Source organism: Balaenoptera acutorostrata, chromosome 11 (assembly GCF_949987535.1).
Source record: "Balaenoptera acutorostrata chromosome 11, mBalAcu1.1, whole genome shotgun sequence".
In the NCBI taxonomy this organism is placed as follows: Eukaryota; Metazoa; Chordata; class Mammalia; order Artiodactyla; family Balaenopteridae; genus Balaenoptera; species Balaenoptera acutorostrata.
Genome location: NC_080074.1, coordinates 105,380,283 through 105,400,943, shown reverse-complemented (window position 1 = coordinate 105,400,943; position 20,661 = coordinate 105,380,283). Strand labels below are relative to the sequence as shown.

The following is a 20,661-nucleotide window of genomic DNA, read 5'->3' as shown; positions in this document are numbered from 1 at the left end:
TCTTTCCTTCCTTCCATGTCTCAAGTAACACTTTGAGACGTAGTATTCCAAGAAAACAGTTTGGAAAGTGGTGATTTAAGGGTAAGCCAATGGTTCCCCAAGAGAATAAATAAAGAGTCTTAATGAACTGGGTAAAAGTTTACCATGATCAACACTGCCATGATTAGTACACAGCTAGATGCTTTGCTAAGCACTTTACGTGGATTAAGTAATAAATCCTTACAACTACCCTATGAACTTGAGAGAGGAGACATCTAGTAGGCAGTTGTACTGATGGGCCTGAGTTAAAGATGGGTGTGGAAATGGTCAGCAGAGAAGGTAGCTGAAATAATACACAGGTCCACCAAGATCAGGAGAGGCACATAGCACTGGTGGAAGAAAAGCCTGTAAAGAACTGAGGGCAAAAGTCTTAGTTAGAAAACAAGGTGTGAGTGAGTGGTATCTTGGAAGCCAAAGAAAGTTTCAAGAAATAAGAAGTGATCAAACACTTTAAAGTGCTTATGGACAAGTCAAGACAAAGAATGCAAAATCTCCTTTGGATTTAGCTTTTAGAATGTTACTGGTTAGTCTGGAAAGCAGCTTCAGTGATGGGAGCAGAAGCCACACTGAAGAGGGTTGAGGAGTAAACAGCAGGAAGGAAGTGGAAAGAGACCATAAATTAGTCTCTCAGGATCACAGAGAGCAAAACTAGACTCACAGACTCTTAGAACAGCAAAAGACCTTACAGACCATCAAATCCATCCACGAAAATCATTGCTTGATTTTGTTCCATTACATTCCTGTCAAGTAACCCTCCAGCTTATGCTTAGACACATTTAAAGACATGGAATTCTAGCTATCCCAAAGCGGCCTACACTAGCTTTGATAGCCCCGCTCTTAGAAATTACTTTATAAAATCAATCCTGAAAGTTTCTCTTCTAAATTCCTTAATTCTATCCCTTTAGGCCACATTAAAGAAATTGAATCACTCTTCCACATAACTGTCTTTTTAATATTTAGAAATGCTATTCTTTCTCCTTAGTGCTAAACAATTTTTTGCCAAAAGTTTGCCCAAGGTGCCGTGGCCTAATTTAGCTCTTCCTTAAGCCCAAGTACACTGAATACAAGTCTTACAGAGCCAGGTGATCTGTATGAACTGGCATTTGATGGGCTAATTGGCTGATGAATTTCTAAGATAAGCAAATATGTCTAGATATTTTATTTAAAGCAATCTGTAAGCTGAATCATGTGTAAAGTCTACTCCTTAAATCTCAGTTAAGCAAAGAGCTGATAAATGTTGGACCTCTTGACTCGATTATCTTGGAGAACAAAGTAAGACTTATAACCGGAGAAAACCATTCGAAAAGATATATGCGCCCCCCCCCCTTTGTTCATGGCAGCACTATTTACAATAGCCAAGACATGGAAGCAACCAAAATGTCCCTCAACAGATAAATACAGAAGATGTGCTGTATATATATATACACACACACACACGCACACACAATGTGTATATGTATATGTATATATACATACATACATACATGCGCACACACACACACAAACACACACAATGGAATATTACTCAGTCATAAAAAAGAATGAAACAATGCCGTCTGCAGCAACATGGATGGACCTAGAGATTATCATACTAAGTGAAATAAGTCAAAAAAGAAAGGCAAATACCATATGATATCACTTATATGTGGAATCTAAAAAAAATGATACAAATGAACTTACTTACAAAGTAGAAACAGACTCACAGACTTCGAAAACAAACTCACGGTTACCAAAGGGGAAAGGTTGGGGGGAGGGATAACTTAGGAGTTTGGGATTAATATATACACACTACTATATATAAAATAGATAATCAACAAGGACCTACTGTACAGGGAACTCTACTCAATATTCTGTAATAACCTATATTACCTATATTCCTGTTATTACCTATATTCTGTAATAACCTATTATTGGGAAAAGAATCTGAAAAAGAATATATATACACATATGTATGTATAACTGAATCACTTTGCTGTACACCTGAAACTAACACAACATTGTAAATCAACTATACTCCAATATAAAATAAAAATTAAATTAGAAAAAGAAATTAGTATAAAGAGTACAAATAAAATGTGGATTTTCAATGGCTCTTTCATGATCAGACTGATATTAGGAAACTTTACAGGGATTAAAATACAACATTACTGGGGAATGTTCCTGCTTGAGCCATATGAGGCAAAATGAAATGACCTCCTGTGAATTGTATCAAAGCTGACAAAGGGCCTTATTATCTTTTACTGATTGGCTAAGAGTTCAGATATCTTCTCTATGTTAGTTTCTACAGCAATCTCGGCAGAGCAGGAATCCTTAATGTACCATACCTCTGCAACTACCCTAGGAAGTTAAGAAAATTAAAAGACTTTTGCAAAGAAAAAACAACAACATAACATTATATCTTAGTTTATGAAGTTCATTATTTGATTTGCCCAAATACACCTCTGGGTGAGATGACTCATTGCTTCTCATACCCTAGAATTTTATTACAATGAGAACTAAGAGATCGGGTTGAGTACACATGCTTAGATGGCATACGAGGCAACATTTTAAAAAGAAAAAAGATATTTCAAACAAAGTAGTCCTGTTCTAGAGTAAATACGCATTGTCTTACACAGGAGATCATGAATTTGTACATACTTTGAAAGAAACCAAAAGAGAGAGAGCAACAAAAAGTAAAAGTAAAACTCCCCAGATAATCTCTACTATGTGTTTTATTTTAATTTTCACAAATTTCTGTGACTACTCTGTGCATGTCCCATCATACTTGAGGGTAACTGCTTTAAGAGCCTAAGACCGAAGGTGCAGGGAATGAGAGATTATTTGAGGATCTACTGACAGATCTCAATTTGATGTTTTCTTGATTAAGATTATGAATTCGAAGAACATTCTAGCCACAAAAATTCACGATTCTATGTAAAAGATAATTATACAAATTCACAAACTACACAAGATAACATTCAAACCATTTGCAGTTTGGCTCCCAACCAATTTTCCCAGCCCGATGCTTAAGTATTTGGAAAATTCTTATGTTCCCCAAATATATGCTTCCCTTTCTTAGTGCCTTTTAAATTCTTTTCACTTAAAATGCAATCTTCTAATCCTTCTTGCCTCTGCTGGTTCAGGTCAGTTCAGTACACATTTATTAAATGTCTTCTATGTAACGAGGTCACACTAAGCACTGAGCCAAGATAAGAACTCAATCCTAAGGTGTTATCCTGAGAAACCGTCTAGGTGAGTGGAGTGGGGAGGCGTGATGCAGTCTTGGGTGGATGGAGTCCCGTGAGCCCTAAGAGCCCCGGGAAGCAAGGAGATGGGTGAAGCTTTAGGCCTTCTGAAGCTCCAGGGAGAGCAGGGGATTTCCATATATTGTGTTGGATGGAAAGGAGGCCGAATGGATCTTTGGAGGCCGAATGGATCTGCCTTTTGAGGCAGTATATACTAAGTAGTGATTTATTTATCAACTGTTTAACCATATGAGAAAAGGAACTGGTTGTTTTCTTCTAGAAAGTTATTTGTAAATGATACTTGTAAAACTGGAAAATAAACCTTTTCCAATTTGACTGGTTAATCACATACACCTAGAAATTATTTCCCCCTGCATTTCATTAATAATGTCTCTGCATTAAAATAAGAGAATCTTAAATTCTTTAAGCACATAAATCTTTATATTCTGGATACTTTTGCTGAGAAGCACGTACCATTATTTTATTTTTAAAAAAATGTTTAAAAATTTCAAATATCAAGAGACTGAGAAGTCCAATCACAGACTGGGAGAAAATATTTGCAAAAGACACATCTGATAAAGGACTGTTACCCAAAATATGCAAACAGTTCTTAAGACTCAACAATGAGAACCTGATTAAAAAATGGGCAGAACTCCCGGGCACGTCACCAAAGACGATGCACCCGTGAAAGATGCTCCATATCATCAGGGGAAGGCAAACTGAAATGATGAGACACCACCACACACCTATTAAAATGGCCAAAATCTGAACACTAACAACACCAATGCCGGTGAGGATATGGAGAAACAGGGACTCTCGTTCACTGCTGGTGGAAACGCAAAAACATACAGCCACTTTGGAAGACAGTCTGGCAGTTTCGTACTCACAAAACTAACCCTACTCTGACCACATGATCCAGCAAGCACACTGCTTTGTATTCACCCAAGTGAACTAGAAACTATCTCACACAGAAGCCTGGACAAGGATGTTTACAGCAGCCTTCTTCATAATGGCCACAACTTAGAGAACCCTTCAGCGGGTGAGTGGATAAACTGTGGTACATCCAGACAATAAAATATTATTTGGTGCTAAAAAGAAATGAGCTATAAAGCCATGAAAAGACAGGAAGGGAACTTAAATTCATATTACTAAGTGAAAGAGGCCATTTGACAAGGCTACATACTATACAATTCCAACTATATGACATTTTGGAAAAGGCAAAATTATGGAGACTGTGAAAAGATTAGCGGTTGCCAGGGGTTGGGGGGAGGGAGGATAAGGAGATAGTAAGGAGAGCACAGAGGACTCCTGGGGCAGTGAAAATACTCTGTATGACACTACAGTGGTGAGTACATGTCACCGTACATCTGTCAAAACCCACAGAACATGCAAAACTATGAGCGAACCCTAATGTAAACTATGGACTTTGGGTGACAGTGACGCACCAATGTAGGGTCAATGATTATGATAAATGTGCCCACATTTGGAGAATTCTTGTCACTGGGGGAGACTGTGCGTGTACAGGGATGGGAGGAATGGGAACTCTCTGTCCTTCTGCCCAATGTTGCTGTGAACCTAAAAAATAAAGTTTATTAATTAAAAAAAAAAAGTCCAACAACTAAAGCCAGAGATAGTTAAAAGTCTCTGTTGAGAGGATGAAAAGATAAGGTACAGACTGGGAGAAAATATTTGCAAACCACATATCTGATGAAAGACTACTATTCAGAATAAAGAACTCTCAAAATTCAACAGTAAAAAAAAAAAAAATCTCATTAGAAAATGGGAAGAAGGCTGAAAAGCATATAGAGGGCAAATAAGCACATGAAGAAGATATTCAATATCATTCTCCTTTAGGGAAATGCAAATTAAAACCACAGTGAGAGGGCTTCCCTGGTGGCGCAGTGGTTAAGAATCCGCCTGCCAGGGCAGGGCACACAGCTTCGAGCCCTGGTCCGGGAAGATACCACATGCCCCGGAGCAACTAAACCCGGGTGCCGCAACTACTGACCCTGCGCTCTAGAGCCCGCCAGTCACAACTACTGAAGCCTGTGTGCCTAGAGCCTGTGCTCCGCAACAAGAGAAGCCACGACAATGAGAAGCCCACACACCGCAACCAAGAGTAGCCCCCGCGCGCCGCAACTAGAGAAAGCCCGCACACAGCTACAAAGACCCAACACAGCCAAATATAAAAACAAATAAATAAATTTATATATAAAAAAACAAAATACAATGAGATATCACTATACAACTATCAAACTTGCTAAAATAAGAATAGAGACAACGGCAAATGCTGGTGAAGATGGAGAAAAACAGGATCATTTGTACAGTGCTGCTGAGAACATAATATGGCACTGCCAGTCCGGAAAACTGTTTGGCAATTTCCTAAAATATTAAACGTGCAACTACCGTATGATCCAGCAACTGTATACCCGGGCATTTATTCCAGAAAAGTGAAAACTTGAGTTCACACAAAAATTTGTACACAAATGCTTATAGCAGATTTATTCATGATGGCCAAAACTGGAAACAACCCAGGAAAACTAAACAAACTGTATTACATCCACACTATGCAGTATCACTCGGTAATAAAAAGGAAGGAACTGCTGTAGACACAACAATCTCGATGAATCTCCAGGTAATTACGCAGAGTGAAAAAAAAATCTGAGAAGATTACATACAGTATGGTTCCATTTAGATAACATTCTTGAAATGACAGAATTATGGAAATGGAAAACAGATCAGCGTCTGCCAAGAGATGAGGAGGGGGCAGGGATGAGAGGGAAGTAGGTGTGGTTATAAAAGGGAATCTCCGTGGTGTATCTTGACGACATTAGCATCTGTGGTTGTGACACTGTGCACAAAATCACATCGTGGTTTTGCAAGATGTTACCATTGGGGAAACTGCCTTAAGAGTACAGGGCATCTCTCTGTATTATTTCTTACAAATACATGGGAATCTACAATAATCTCAAAATAAACAGTTTAACGAAAACAACAGGACTATTTCATTCAGGTTAAAATGAAAAAATATCATGCTGTCCGTATCTGGCTCAGTATTTGGCTACCCATATAAATCCTAAGTGCAATTCTAACAGAGTCTCTTTATTAGAGCTGGGGAATCAAATGAAGCTCAAAAAGCTAGGTAGAACGGTAAGCTTATTGCAACACTGGCAATCATAAATTTAGGTACAAAAGAGGATGACTGACTGTGGCTTAGTAGTCCAGTGAAGAATTCTCCAAACAAAAGTTTCTTGAAAAGCCTATGAGCGACAATCTAAAATATTCAAGTCAGTTCTACTTTATAGAAGTAAATTCAAGAGAAAATATTAGTGACAACTACATCTCAGAGCTATTTTTTAGGTTTGTAAGCAACAAATCAAAGACTGGGTAGACTGAAACAGCACACAAAAAGCCTGAGGACACATTCCGAGAAGGATGCTGAACTTAACCAGTTCTGGACTGCACATCCCTACGAAACAGGAAGAGATCTCTTGGGCATGACACGAGCTGCGGCTGCCTCTGCCCTACCTCACTTCACGGGTTTGTGGCACCTCCCCACTCAAATACCCATCCCAGAAACCACGTGTGGCTTACACGACTGTCATTCCCACTATGGTATGGCAAAAATAAATCACGGGGTTGGGTCAGTACGGCCAGCCTGGAAAGTGACTCAAGGAGTCAGCAGTACCGTCCCTAGGGCTGTGTGCTTTATCACAGTAAACCTCGGAACAAGATACGACTTCCGGACTCAAGAAGCAGCCTTTAAATCAGGACACCTGGGCAGCCCTGGAATCACTTAAAAAATACAATAGGTCTCAGTCCACTGCAGTTCCTCAGTGCTGGCCTGCACTCGCCCCAGGACAGTTGCTTTTAACACTATTCAAAATGAATCCTTTCTGAGTGAATTATTATGGTGACAGAACTATAGAACAAACCTAAATGCATCCCATCCTCTGATCTCCTTTCCTTTGTCCTCCGTTTTTCCCTGACTTTATTTACCCATTCAAGAAAATAATATTCCCCAAGTCAAATTTCCCTCTTGAGCCTTTTCCCAGACTTTAAAACTCATAAACCAAGAAGGCCACCTTTCGGTGCTTAAAATAAAAAAGCAAGGGACCGTGAGCTTGGTTTCCCCCTACATAAGGCAATAAGGAGCACGAGCTGGAGTAATGCTGGGGACAGACCTGCCAGGGCGTCGCTGGGCTTGGAGACCTGCACTGCCATCAGCGCGACCTGTGCAGACAGTATAGATACTTCAAACCAGGACTGGCAATAGGGCCAAACTCTCGCCCAGGAGAACAGGAAATATAACCAGCTGTAAAGGTTATGTGTTGGTTGAAAAGGGATTTTGACATTAAGCTCTAAGTATAATCACCAAGCTATCTTTTATGTTCTCAACTGTTTGAATAAAATGCTTAATGCCACTAAGACAAACAAAAACCACATTCCTAGTTATCAAAAAGAACTACTTTTAAGCCAAGATGCCAAACGGTTTTTAGCTAGACAAAAAAACTACTAATCCTAGATGGCTAGTGGGAAGCAACCGCATAGCACAGGGAGATCAGCTCGGTGCTTTGTGACCACCTAGAGGGGTGGGATAGGGAGGGCGGGAGGGAGGGAGATGCAAGAGGGAAGAGATATGGGAACATATGTATATGTATAACTCATTCACTTTGTTATAAAGCAGAAACTAACACACCATTGTAAAGCAATTATACTCCAGTAAAGATGTTAAAAAAAAAACTACTAATCCGAATCAATCTCACTTTACAGATTTACTGAAGCCTCCAAGCCAAAGGCCAGTCACATACTAATATTAACTTATGCTTCCCCTTGTAGAAACCCTGTATCATGACCATAGAGCTGACTCCAATGCCCCGATCCTTTGGGGGTACACTGAGACAAATTTACTTTAATTCAGTAAAGACCTACTTGATGGTATATATTTGGGAACGACAGGTACAAAACAGTGAGAGACAGGCCGAGTGAAAACATGGAGTCTGGCTCATGAGCCCCGCCACACCGTCCCCTGTCACGGAGATGACTGGACTGTACACATGCCTCAGGTGTTCAAACCCTTAGCGTGAAACTGGAGGCCCAGGGGAACCACAACCATTAAATCGCAAACGTATCAAGGCTCAAGGCTTTCCAGTGAATCAAAAAGAGAGAAAAAAAAAAAAAAAGAGAGAGAAAAGAAATGGCATTTTGATGGCAATGTGATTGTTCATATCTCAAGGGACAAGGTCTTCCTAAGTCCTGATAGGAAGTCTTGTCACATTATATTGTAAGATATTATACATTTTTTCCCCTTAAGCTGATTCTTCATCATTGACCACACAGTCCAACAAGTTTCCTAAAAAGAACTCAGTAATGGAAGTTCTTTAATTAATGAATACTAAAACTTCTGGAAGCAAGAGACACAGACATTTCCTTCTTAATGACCTCTGGCTGTGTCCTGCTAAAGAAGACATCCAAACCTGGAAGAGGCAGTGGCAGGTCATCTGCCCTGGTCATGGAGTGTTCCTCACTAGGAAGGGCCACACGCCTTTGCAGCCCGCCAGGCAGCATAAAACACACTGCAAAATGAATCACACTCTAGAGAATCAACTAATTGGAGAGATACATGAGAAACTGGCATTTAAAAAAATAACATTCACTTCTAGATAAGCCTTGAATTCTTAACCTGGAAGCAAAAAGGATGATTTTTGTGGCATATGTGAAAATTGATACCAATCACAAAATTCATTTAGTAGTTTGTAGGAAATAATGTCTTAAGGACCATCAAAATGTCAGTAGATAGGTTTAAGTTGTATATCATTTCTCTACATAGCAATTACTACATTATCTCAACTTCCCTCTTCAAAGCAATTAATTTTTATTTGGGTGCATTTTAAACTGACTAGTAAGTTAAGCACACTTTGAAAAAGGAAAAAGTTCCTGGCATTAAAATGTATCTTAAAAAAAAATGTATCTTAGTATTTTGATGACATATTTCAAGAAGATAATTTGAAAACTGCAAACAGTAAGTCTTGACAAAGATGAATAACTGTTTGTCTCATTTCTATTATTATTTAAACACTGGGCTACAAAATACCATCGTCAATCGATCCTAGCCCCAAGTCTAACCACCCCCCAAAAACAAAAAAACCTCAAGATTAAATAAACACGTCGCCACACAGTTTCCCGGACGCTACAGTAACTAGGTATAGTACCGTTAACCAATCCAGGACCCATGTGGACACCAAACCCAGAGATGCTCAAGTCCCGCACAGAAAATGGTGCACTGCAGCCGGCCCCTGCATCTCCCGGCTCCGCATCTCAGGGTTCAACCAACAACACCTGAGCTGCTTCCACCCTCTGGCTACTGTGAACTGTGCTGCTGTGAACATATGTGTACAAGTATCTGTTTGAGTGTTTGTTTTCAGTTCTTTGGGGCATATACCTAGGAGTGGAACCACTGTGCCACTTGTATTTGTAAATACAGCTGTACTGGAGCACAGCCGCATTTATTTATTCACATGCTGGCCACGGTTGCTTTCACACCTCAATGGAGAGTGAGCAGTTGTGAAAGAGACCGTGTGTCCTACGAAGCCTAACACGTGTTCTATCTGGGCCTTTACAGTAAAGGCTGCTGGCTCTTGTTGCAGTGCATTAGAGTAAGATGCAGAATGGGGGGAGAAGCAGCTGGTTTTGCCTTATAAAGTTAGGAGGCCTCTGTGTGTGTGTGTATTCTGAAGGGGGCAACGGGAAGGGGATCATTAGGTCCTAACAATACTACCTTGGAAAAAATCATTCATATTCTGTTTTGACTTTGAGGTGAGGGTCATCATGCTAACCCACTACATTAAAGCGTTTGCTGTGTGCTTTTCAAAGGAGGCTTCAGAGCGAGACTGAGCTTTACATTTTATGACTACAGGTTAACTACAGTTCCTCATTTTCTCGACACTGTATTCTCCCTTGGCTTTTTTTTTTTTTTAATTTTTATTTATTTATTTATGGCTGTGTTGGGTCTTCGTTTCTGTGCGAGGGCTTTCTCTAGTTGCGGCAAGTGGGGGCCACTCTTCATCGCGGTGCGCGGGCCTCTCATTATCGCGGCCTCTCTTGCTCCAGATGCGCAGGCTCAGCAATTGTGGCTCACGGGCCTAGTTGCTCCGCGGCATGTGGGATCTTCCCAGACCAGGGCTCGAACCCGTGTCCCCTGCATTGGCAGGCGGATTCTCAACCACTGTGCCACCAGGGAAGCCCTGGATATGAGTTTTATATCCCAAGATTAGTGTGCCTAAGGGCTGTTAGTTTTGTTACAATATGATGATGAAAATGTACCAGAAGGAGTTTTCAATATAAACTTCCATGTGGTTCCCGAGTCTTTCCTTTCCTCCTCTTGAGAAATCAGTCTCTTCTGGACTCAATGCAAAGAGAATATCACATTTAAAGTGCATTAAAAATATCTTTTCCTCCACTGAGATTTTGACAGAATCTACTGAATTCCGAGAGCAAAGGTCATGATTAGCAAAGAAAAACAAGCACCACAAAACCGATCAAGTTATCTTAAAAAAAAAAAAAAGGCTCCTCCCCAAAAGGGGACAATCCCCCTCCTCTTCAGGCCCGTAAAACGATTTTAACATAGTTAGATGTTTTATTTATAGATAAAGATGAAAATGTTTTAACACACGAAGTCCGCAATTTAAAAGAGAGGCCTCTCACCGCAGCTCATTTCAGCACATCAGCAAGTAGCTCGGAAGCACTAGGACAGGGAGGCCCAGCACTAAACGGGAACCAGGGCCGTGTGGAAGGAAAGGAAAGCAGCTGAGACCCAAGACAGAAGGGAGAGAGCCAAGAAGATTCATGACACGCATGGTCAGAGGGGTAGAAAGGGTAGTTAAGTGATTGAGGGATGAGTTAGTAACAGCTACATAACTTCCTTTAAAAATGGCTCCATATCAATACCAACATAACTAAACCCCAAAGTGACAACACACAGTCTTCTTCAAGGAAGAATAGATGCATAGTTTTTATAGTAGATATAGTTTTCCTGATGTAGCTTACAGAAACCTTTTAAATTAAAAGTAGCATGGGGTCTTCCCTGGTGGCGCAGTGGTTAAGAATCTGCCTGCCAATGCAGGGGACATGGGTTTGAGCCCTGGTCTGGGAAGATCCCACGTGCAGTGGAGCAACTAAGCCCGTGTGCCACAACTACTGAGCCTGCGCACTAGAGCCCATGAGCCACAACTACTGAGCCCATGCACCGAGAGCCCGTGCTCCACAACAAGAGAAGCCACTGCAATGAGAAGCCCGCGCACTGCAACGAAGAGTAGCCCCGCTTGCCGCAACTAGAGAAAACCTGCGTGCAGCAATGAAGACCCAACGCAGCCATAAATAAATAAGTTAGTAAGTAAGTAAGTAGGTAGATAAATAATAAAAAAATAAAAGTAGCATGATGACTGAATGGAATGTTTTCATGCCAAAATAATGAGAAGCAGAGTTCCCAAACTGTAAATTACAAAGTTAATACCAAAACTGCTGTCATTTGAATGTGCCGTGAAATATTTTAAAATCAATGATACAGGTTAACTAGTTGCAACAAATGGTACTCTCCTTGGTGTGATGGAGTCTATAACGGAAAAAAACAGTCCTTTGCTTCGGAAGCTTGTCTGCACAGGGCTCTGCTGGTCTCATGGTGCCGACACAAGAAATCCCAGAAGAGCTGCAACATCTGCTTTAAGCCCAGGAACTCCCACACCTGTCTGTACAAACAGGGACGTTTCTGAATAAACACTTCAAAGCTGCCGAGTGCCAGGACTGGTCAGTTCAGGGGCTGTCAGGAGTTGTGGACAGCATGAGAGACCGGCAAAAAGATCACCTAGGTATTTATCTCATTACTCTTCGAGTGTGCTTAATTCTTAAATTTAGAGAGTATTCCTGTCTGGACTCATCCAACGGATTCCTTACTGGCCTTCTGCTCTGGTCCCTCCCCATTCCAATCCATCCTTAATAGAACCAGCACTATTTTCGTGAAATATGGATCGGATTGTGTCACTTCCCTGTCCCCTGTGTCTACAGAATAAACATTTAAATTAGTGGCACAGCATACAAGGCTCTTCCAGCATCTTCCTTCAGAATTTGCCTCAAATGTTCTTTGCTCCAGCAATACTAAATTTCTGATAGTTCCTCAAATACACCTTAGTATTTCATACCTCTATGACTTCATTTTCTACGTTATTTGGTCTATTAGTACTTTCAAAGCTCTCTTCTCTTATCCTCCTAAGAGACAGCTAGGGGGTCTGTGACGCCTGCCTTAACCATCCCAGGTAGACTTGGTTCCCTTCCTTGCTTCAAGCTCCCACTGAACCCAGCTCATATGTCTTTTATATCTATCAACACAATATATTATGATTTCCTGCCTTCCATGCCTTTCATACATGAATTCCCAAGACAGACCAGTAACTGGCACAAACTGTTTATCTCTCTATGAAATACAAGAAGAAATTCTGATAAATATTTTTCCAAAGTTCAAACAAAGATTTGAATATCCACTCAGTGATTCAGAAAGAAACCTGTCCACAGAATTACCTTAAGTATGCCAGGCTGATCTTGGAGCCTCAAATTAATCCTGACACACACTACAACATGGATGAAACCTGAGTTCATCATGCTATGTGATAAAAGCCAGTCAAAAAAAGACATACTGTATGATTCCACTTAGAAGACTTATCTAAATTAGTCAAATTCATAGAAACAGAAAGTAGAATGGTGGGGACCAGGGGCTGGGGCAAGGGGGAAAGGACGAGCTCTTTAATGCAAGATGCAATGTTCCGGAGATTGGTTTTACAACAATGTGAATATACGTTAACACTATGGAACTGCACTTAAAAATGATTAAGATGGTAAATTTTATGTTATGTGTTTTCTTTAACTGTATAAACTATTAACAGACAATGCCCACAAATTTATTTCTTCTTGGGCACACCTGCAGTACGGCCATGGCGGCCCGTGGTCTTGGTGTGCTGGCCTGGACACCAAGTCCCCAGAAGTGGCACAGCCTCTGTGGGTCCAAGTCTTCTCCGGTCGCTCCGGGTCTTCCCGGAGCTTGTTGTCCAGACCCTTGCCAGGACCTGGCTGTGTTTTCCATCCTTCAGGTCCTCTGTCTGTCTAGAACCAGTCTGGGGTCCTGTACTGGTATGGATTCTGCATGATGGTGACCCCACACATTGCACCTCATCCTCAGTGGGCTGTCCTGGTCAGGTCCACGTCTGCTTTCCTCAACACCACAAGGGCGGATCTTCGCCCCACACCCTTAATTGCAGCGATGGCAAAGGCAATCTTCCATCGCCCACCGATGTGGGTGCTGAGTGCTTGCGAATGTGGTGGACCTTCTCAGGGGTCGCTAGGGAAATGGTGGCAGCCTCAGCGGTGGCATGCAAGCCTCCAGTGAAAGAGCTATGTTTTTTTTATTTCAATAAAAAATTTGAATTAGGGACTACCCTGGTGGTCCAATGGTTAAGAATCTACCTTCCAATGCAGGGGACACGGGTTTGATCCCTGGTCGGGAACTAAGATCCCACGTGCTGCAGGGCAACTAAGCCCGCATTCTGCAGCTACAGAGCTCACATGCTCTGGAGCCCATGTGCCACAACTACTGAGCCCACGCACTCTGGAGCCTGCGCACCACAACTAAAGAAGCCCACACACCACAACAAAAGATCCTGCATGCCGCAACAAAGATCCCGCGTGCCACAACTAAGACCCGACGCAGCCAAATAAATAATTAATTTTTAAAATTTGAATTAAAGAAAGGCAACTGGGGCTTCGCTGGTGGCACAGTGGTTGCGAGTCTGCCTGCCAATGCAGGGGACACGGGTTTGAGCCCTGGTCTGGGAAGATCCCACATGCCGCGGAGCAACTGGGCCCGTGAGCCACAACTACTGAGCCTGCGTGTCCGGAGGCTGTGCTCCGCAAGGAGAAGCCGCGATAGTGAGAGGCCCGTGCACCGCGATGAAGAGTGGTCCCCGCTTGCCACAACTAGAGAAAGCCCTCGCACAGAAACGAAGACCCAACACAGCCATAAGTAAATTAAAAAAAAAACAAATACTTAAAAAAAAAAGTAAAAGTCTATTAATTTAAAAAAAAAAAAAAGAAAGGCAACTGCAAGTTAAAAAATATAACTACAACGCCTAGGAAAGCCTATTCTAGAGCAATGCCTAAACACATGGTAGACACACAACAGTTTTCATGACTGAATATGTTAAGTAACTAAATTTCTCTAGTAGATGATATGTATTTCTGGGATATAGTTTATATCTCTGGGAATCCTCATTTAATCCCCCAATTCTGTCATGAATTTCCTATAGTATAGAATGAATGGAATTTCATGGGAAAATAGAAATGTTAATATCCAATGTTTTAAATCAGTATTTATTTGTTTCTCTGGAAGAACAGTAAAAACAGAGGTGGAATGAAGTGGCAATATACCGCTTAGAGTTAAAATAACAGGAACTGGAAAACACTTTATCTTTAACAAAAGGAGACCAGAAAAATAGCTTGTGGTGTATCATTCAGTGGAATATTATGATATTTAAAATAATGATATACATCATTAACTGATTTAGAAAGATTTTCATATTTATTGCTAGGTGGTAAAAATATATGGAGATACAAACAGAATGAAGAATAGTCATACAACAAATAATTAGTTAGCTCTAGGGTAGGATTACAAGTGATTTTAATTTCTCTCTCTAAATGTTTATGAAATATCTGGATTTAAACATATTAGCATGTACTCTTTTATAACAAGAAAAAAATAAAACCGTTCCACTCTGATTCAACTCCAGTGTTTCCTTGTTGATTTTCTGTCTAGAAGACTCATCCACTCTTTAATGTGGGGTGCTGAAGTACCTGCTTTTACGCTGTATTCTCTACTGCTGCCTTCACATCTGTTTGTATTTGCTTAACATTTTCAGGTGTTCCAATGTTGGGAACATATAAAATTATGACTATTCTGTCTTCTTGATGAACTGACCCCTTAATCATTACATAATGATCTTTTTGTCTCTAGTTACTGTTTTTGGCTTAAAGTCCATTTTGTCTAGCGTAACTACACCTGCTCTCGTTTTGTTTCTACTTTCAGGGAATATCTTTCTCCATTCTTTCACTTTGAGCCTATGTGTTTCTTTAAAGCCAAAGTGAGTCTCTCGTAGGCAGCATATGGTTATTTTATCCATACAGCTAATCTATGTGTTTTGATTAGAGAATTCAACTCGTTTACATTTAGAGCAATTATTGTAGGTAAGCACTTCCTAATATGCCATCTTATTCATAGTTTTCTGGCTGTTTTCTAGTTCCCTTGTTTCTTTCTTCCTCTCTTACTGCCTTCCTTTGTGAAATGGTGATTTTCCACAGTGCTATGCTTTGATTCCCTTCTCTTTATCTTCTGTGAATCTACTGTAGGTTTCTGCTTTGCCGTTACCATGAGGCTGAAATAAAACATTTTATAGCTCTAATAGTCTATTTGAAGGTATTAACAACTTAGATCATACATAAAAACTCTACCCCTTTACCCACTCCCTTTTATGGTTTTTGATGTCACATTTTATCTAATACTGTGTATTAATTAACAAATTACAGCAGTTAGTTATTTTTAATACTCTTATCCTTTAACTCCAAAATTTTAAAACTCTTGTTTTATACCAGAGTTAAAACGCCACCATTTTACAGTATTAGAATATTCTGAATTTGATTATATACTTCCCTTTACCAGTGTGTTGTATATTTTCATGTCTTCAAGTCACTAATTAGTGACCTTTCACTTCAGCTTGAAAAACTCCTTTCAGCATTTCTGATAAGGCAGGTCCAGTGATGATGAGTTCCCTCAGCTTTTGTTTGTCTGGGAAACTCTTTATCTCTCCTTCGTTTCTCAAGGACAGCTTTGCCAGGTAAAGTATTCTTGGTTGGCAGTTTTTTTCTTTCAGCGGCTTGAATGTATCATCCCACTCTCCCCTGGGGGTAAGGTTTCTGCTGATAAAGCAACTGACAGCCTTATAGGGATTCCCTTGTAAGTTATTTAAGCTTTTTTCCCTCCTGCTTTTAAGATGCTCTGCTTGTCTTTGGTTTTTGACAACTTTATTACAAAGTTCCTTGGAGAGATTTCTTGTTTCTTTATCAGTTTTATGGAAACAGAATCAACACAGAACACTGTATAAGTTTAAGGTACATGACATAATGACATATAGAGAAACGATTACCACAATAAGTCTAGTTAACATCCATCACCTCACATAGTACCAAACATTTTTTTCCCTCGTGATGAGAACTTTTAGGGTTTACTCTCTTAGCAGCTTTCAACTATACCACAGATCAGTGTTAACTGCAGACTCCATGTTGTACATTACACCCGTGGTGCTTATTAATCTTATAACAGGAAGTTTGTACATCTTGACCACTCTCACCCAATTCCCCCACTGCCCACCTCCAGTAACCACATATCTAACCTCTTTTTTTTTTCATTTTTTGCAGATTCCACACGTTAAGTAAGATCTTTCAATATTTGTCTTTCTTTGACTTACTTTACTTAGCATAACGTCCTCTAAGTCTATCCCATGTATTGCAAATGACAAGATTTCCTTCCTTTTTCATGGCTGAATAATATTCCTGTGTGAGCCATTTTCTTTAACCATTCATCTGTTGATGGACACTTAGGTTGTTCCCATGTCTTGGTTATTGTAAATAATGCCACAATGAACATGGGGATGCAGCAGATATCTTTTCGAGATAGTGATTTTATTTTCTTACAATATATACCCAGAAGCAGGGTTGCTGGATCATATGATAGTTCTATTTTTAATTTTTTGAGGAAACTCTGTCTTCCATGGTGGTTGTACCAATTTACATTCCCACCAACAGTACACAAGGGTTCCTTTTTCTCCACATCCTCACCAACACTTGTTATTCCTCTTTTTTTTTTTTTATGATAGTCATTCTAACAGGTGGGAGGTGATATCTCATTGTGGTTTTCATTTGCATTTCCCTGATGATTAGTCATGCTGAACACCTTCCCACATACCTGTTGGCCATGTGAGTATCTTCTTTGGAAAAACGACTATTCAGGTACTTTGTCCATTTTTAATTGGATTAGTTAGGGTTTTTTGCTATTGAGTTGTATGAGTTCATATATACTGGTATCAACCCCTTATCAGACATGACTTGCAAATATTTTCTCCCATTTGGTAGACTGCCTTTTCATTTTCTTGATGGTTACCTTTGCTGTGCAGAAGTTTTTCAGTTTGATGTAGCCCCACATGTTGGTTTTTGCTTTTGTGGCCTTTACTTTTGGTATCAAATCCAAAAAATCATTGCCAAGACCAATATCAAGAGCTTAACCCCTATGTTTTCTTCTAGGAGCTTTATGGTTTCAGGTTTTATGTTCAAGTCTTTAATCTATTTTGAGTTGATTTTTGATTTTTTGTGTATGGTGTAAGACAGGGGTCCAGTTTCATTCTTGTGCATGTAGTGGTCCAGTTTTCCCAACATCATTTATTGAGAGACTTTCCTTTTCCCACTGAGTATTCTTGGCTCTTTTTTGTCATAAACTAATTGACCATATACGTATGGGTTTCTTTCAGGGCTTTCGATTCTGTTCCATTGGTCTCTGTGTCTGTTTTTATGCCAGCACCAGAGTCTTTTGATCACTATAGCTTTATATATAGTTTGAAACCAGGAAGAGTGATGCCTCCAGCTTTGTTCTGCTTTCTCGGGACTGCTTTGGCTACTTGAGGTCTTTTGTGGTCCCATACAGATTTTACAGTTGTCTTTTCTACTTCTGTAAGAAATGCCATTGGAATCTTAGGAGAGATAAGGTGTCTATAGATAGCTTTGGATAGTATAGACATTTAACATAATGTCCATATGTTAATTAATATTGAATATTAATTCTTCTAATCCATAAACACAGGATATCTTTCCATTTATTTGTGTCTTCTTCAATTTCTTTCACCAAAGTCTTAGAGTTTTCCATATACAGATCTTTTACCTCCTCGGTTAAATTTATTTTTAGTATTTTATTGTTTTGATATTATTATAAATAGGATCATTTTCTTTAACTCTTTTTCAGATAATTTGTTGTCAGTGTATAGAAATGCAACTGATTTTTGTATGTTGATTCTGTCCTGCAACTTCACTGACTTTGTTAATTAGATCTAAGTTTTTTGGTCATATCTTTAGGATTTTCTATATATAAAATCATGTTATATACAAATAGAGACAATTTTACTTCTTCCTTTTCACCTCTGATGCCTTTTATTTCTATTCCTTGTTTAATTGTGCTGGCAAGGAATATCAGTACTAAGCTGGATAGGAAGGAGAGGATTTCTTTAAGTTGTTTTGTTTGGTGACTTATGAGGTTCATGTACTTCAATATCCAAATCTCTCCCCAGATTTGGCAAGTTCTCAGTTATTATTTCTTTAACTAAGCCTTCTGCCCCCTTCTCACTCTCTTCTCCTTTTGGAACCCCAATAATTCACAAATTGGTCTCCTGATGGTATCCCACAGATCATGTGGGTGCTCCTCACTCTTGTGTTATTGTTGTTCTCCTCTGACTGGGTAATTTCAAAGTTCCTGTCTTCATTCTCACTGATTCTTTACTCTGTTTGACCAAGTCTGCTGTTGATGCAGCAGACTTTTCATTACACTCAATGAAATGAATGAAATTCACTGATCCTCAAATGGATCAATCTGGCCTCTCTTAGCCTGTCTAAGTCTGCATCTCAACCTTTCTCCCTTCATGATGCAAGAGACACAGTAACTTCCAGGAGGCCAAGAGCCCACACACAAGGAATCCTTCAGTTAGAGAAGGGGAAAGAGAGGAATTTCTGTTTGGTTCTTTTTCATGATTTCTTATCTCATTAAACTTCTCATTTTGTCCCTATATTATTTTCCTGATTTCACCAAATTGTCTTTCTGTTTTCTTGCAGTTCACTGAGTTTCCTTGAAACAGATATTTTGAATTCTTTACTGCGTAAATCATGGATCTCCACATCTTTAGGCTCAGTACGGAAGGTTACTGTGATCCTTCAGTGGTTTCATGCTTCCTTGATTTTCTAATTTTTATTTATTTATTTATGGCTGTGTTGGGTCTTCGTTTCTATGCAAGGGCTTTCTCTAGTTGCGGCAAGTGGGGGCCACTCTTCATCGCGGTGTGCGGGCCTCTCACTATCGCGGCCTCTCTTGTTGCGGAGCACAGGCTCCAGACGCGCAGGCTCAGTAATTGTGGCTCACGGGCCCAGCCGCTCCGCGGCATGTGGGATCTTCCCAGACCAGGGCTTGAACCCGTGTCCCCTGCATCGGCAGGCAGATTCTCAACCACTGCGCCACCAGGGAAGCCCGCTTCCTTGATTTTCGATGTTCCTTTTGAGTTTTGATTGCTGCCTTCACTTTTGAAGGTGCAGCCACCACCAGGCTTTACTAACTGCCTGCTTCAGTGCATCCAAGCTCACTTTTTTTTACTCCAATGGAGTGCTAGATCCTCTGTAAACCTGGACTTCCACAAAGGCTCTCTTCTCTGTGGGTGACTGTTTAAGTCAGTGTTCTCCAGGGGCTCCCAGACCTCGGTCAAGAGGACCTGGAGCTGGTTCACGAGTCACTTCAGGGTCTACAGCAGGGAATGAGGTCTGTCTGCCTATTACATACACAATGCATGGGTGGGCGATATTCCTTCCAGATCTCTTTGTGTATGATGACAGATCCTACAGCTCCCATAAAGACACTTTTATTCCTAGATGGATGCTGAATATTTGGGGGGGGGGGTGTAGGTGGGACAAAAACAGGAAACGTCTTATGCCTCCACAATGCTGATATTACTTGTCTTTCCACTTTGAAAAATAAAAATTTATTGCTCCCCCACAAAGAACTGTGGACAAGATTAGAGAGATACCAGAAATTGCTTCCCGCAGTCTATATATGGTTCACACAAGTGTTTCATCTGCATGGCATTTTGTTTTTAAGTGAACATGAATGCTTTGACACTGTCCCACTTTAATCATTTATATTATTTTCCATTTCAATAATTAACATTATCTGCTTAGCCTTTGAATACATCTGAATTTGCTACTACAGGCTTTTAAGATTGAAAAACTGGACCAAGCAACCATGGCAGAATCTTCTCACTTATGTAAATTGAACAGTGCACTCCTCACATTCAGGTGGCTGCTTTAAAACTTAGAGTTATCTCAAATTCAAAAGCATGACAGTCTGGTGAGAGAGGACTACTTCCAGCACAGCATACTGCTAAGCCTGGAAGTCCCTCTGGTTCCATCCATCCTGGCTATGCTGAATAAATGTCTGAGCACTTGAGTGTAAACTAGAAATCTTGCAACCTAAGTAAGGGTCACCACTGTGGCCAGTGCTGAA

The 20,661-nt window shown here is 40.2% G+C and overlaps 1 protein-coding gene and 1 pseudogene across 13 annotated transcripts in view; both read right to left on the bottom strand.

The window, feature by feature from the left end:
* Positions 1 to 20,661, bottom strand: part of ERC1 (ELKS/RAB6-interacting/CAST family member 1) — a 424,409-nt gene that overhangs the window by 100,635 nt on the left and 303,113 nt on the right. The window lies entirely within an intron of this gene.
* LOC103018016 (40S ribosomal protein S18-like) lies at positions 13,211 to 17,330 on the bottom strand (annotated as a pseudogene).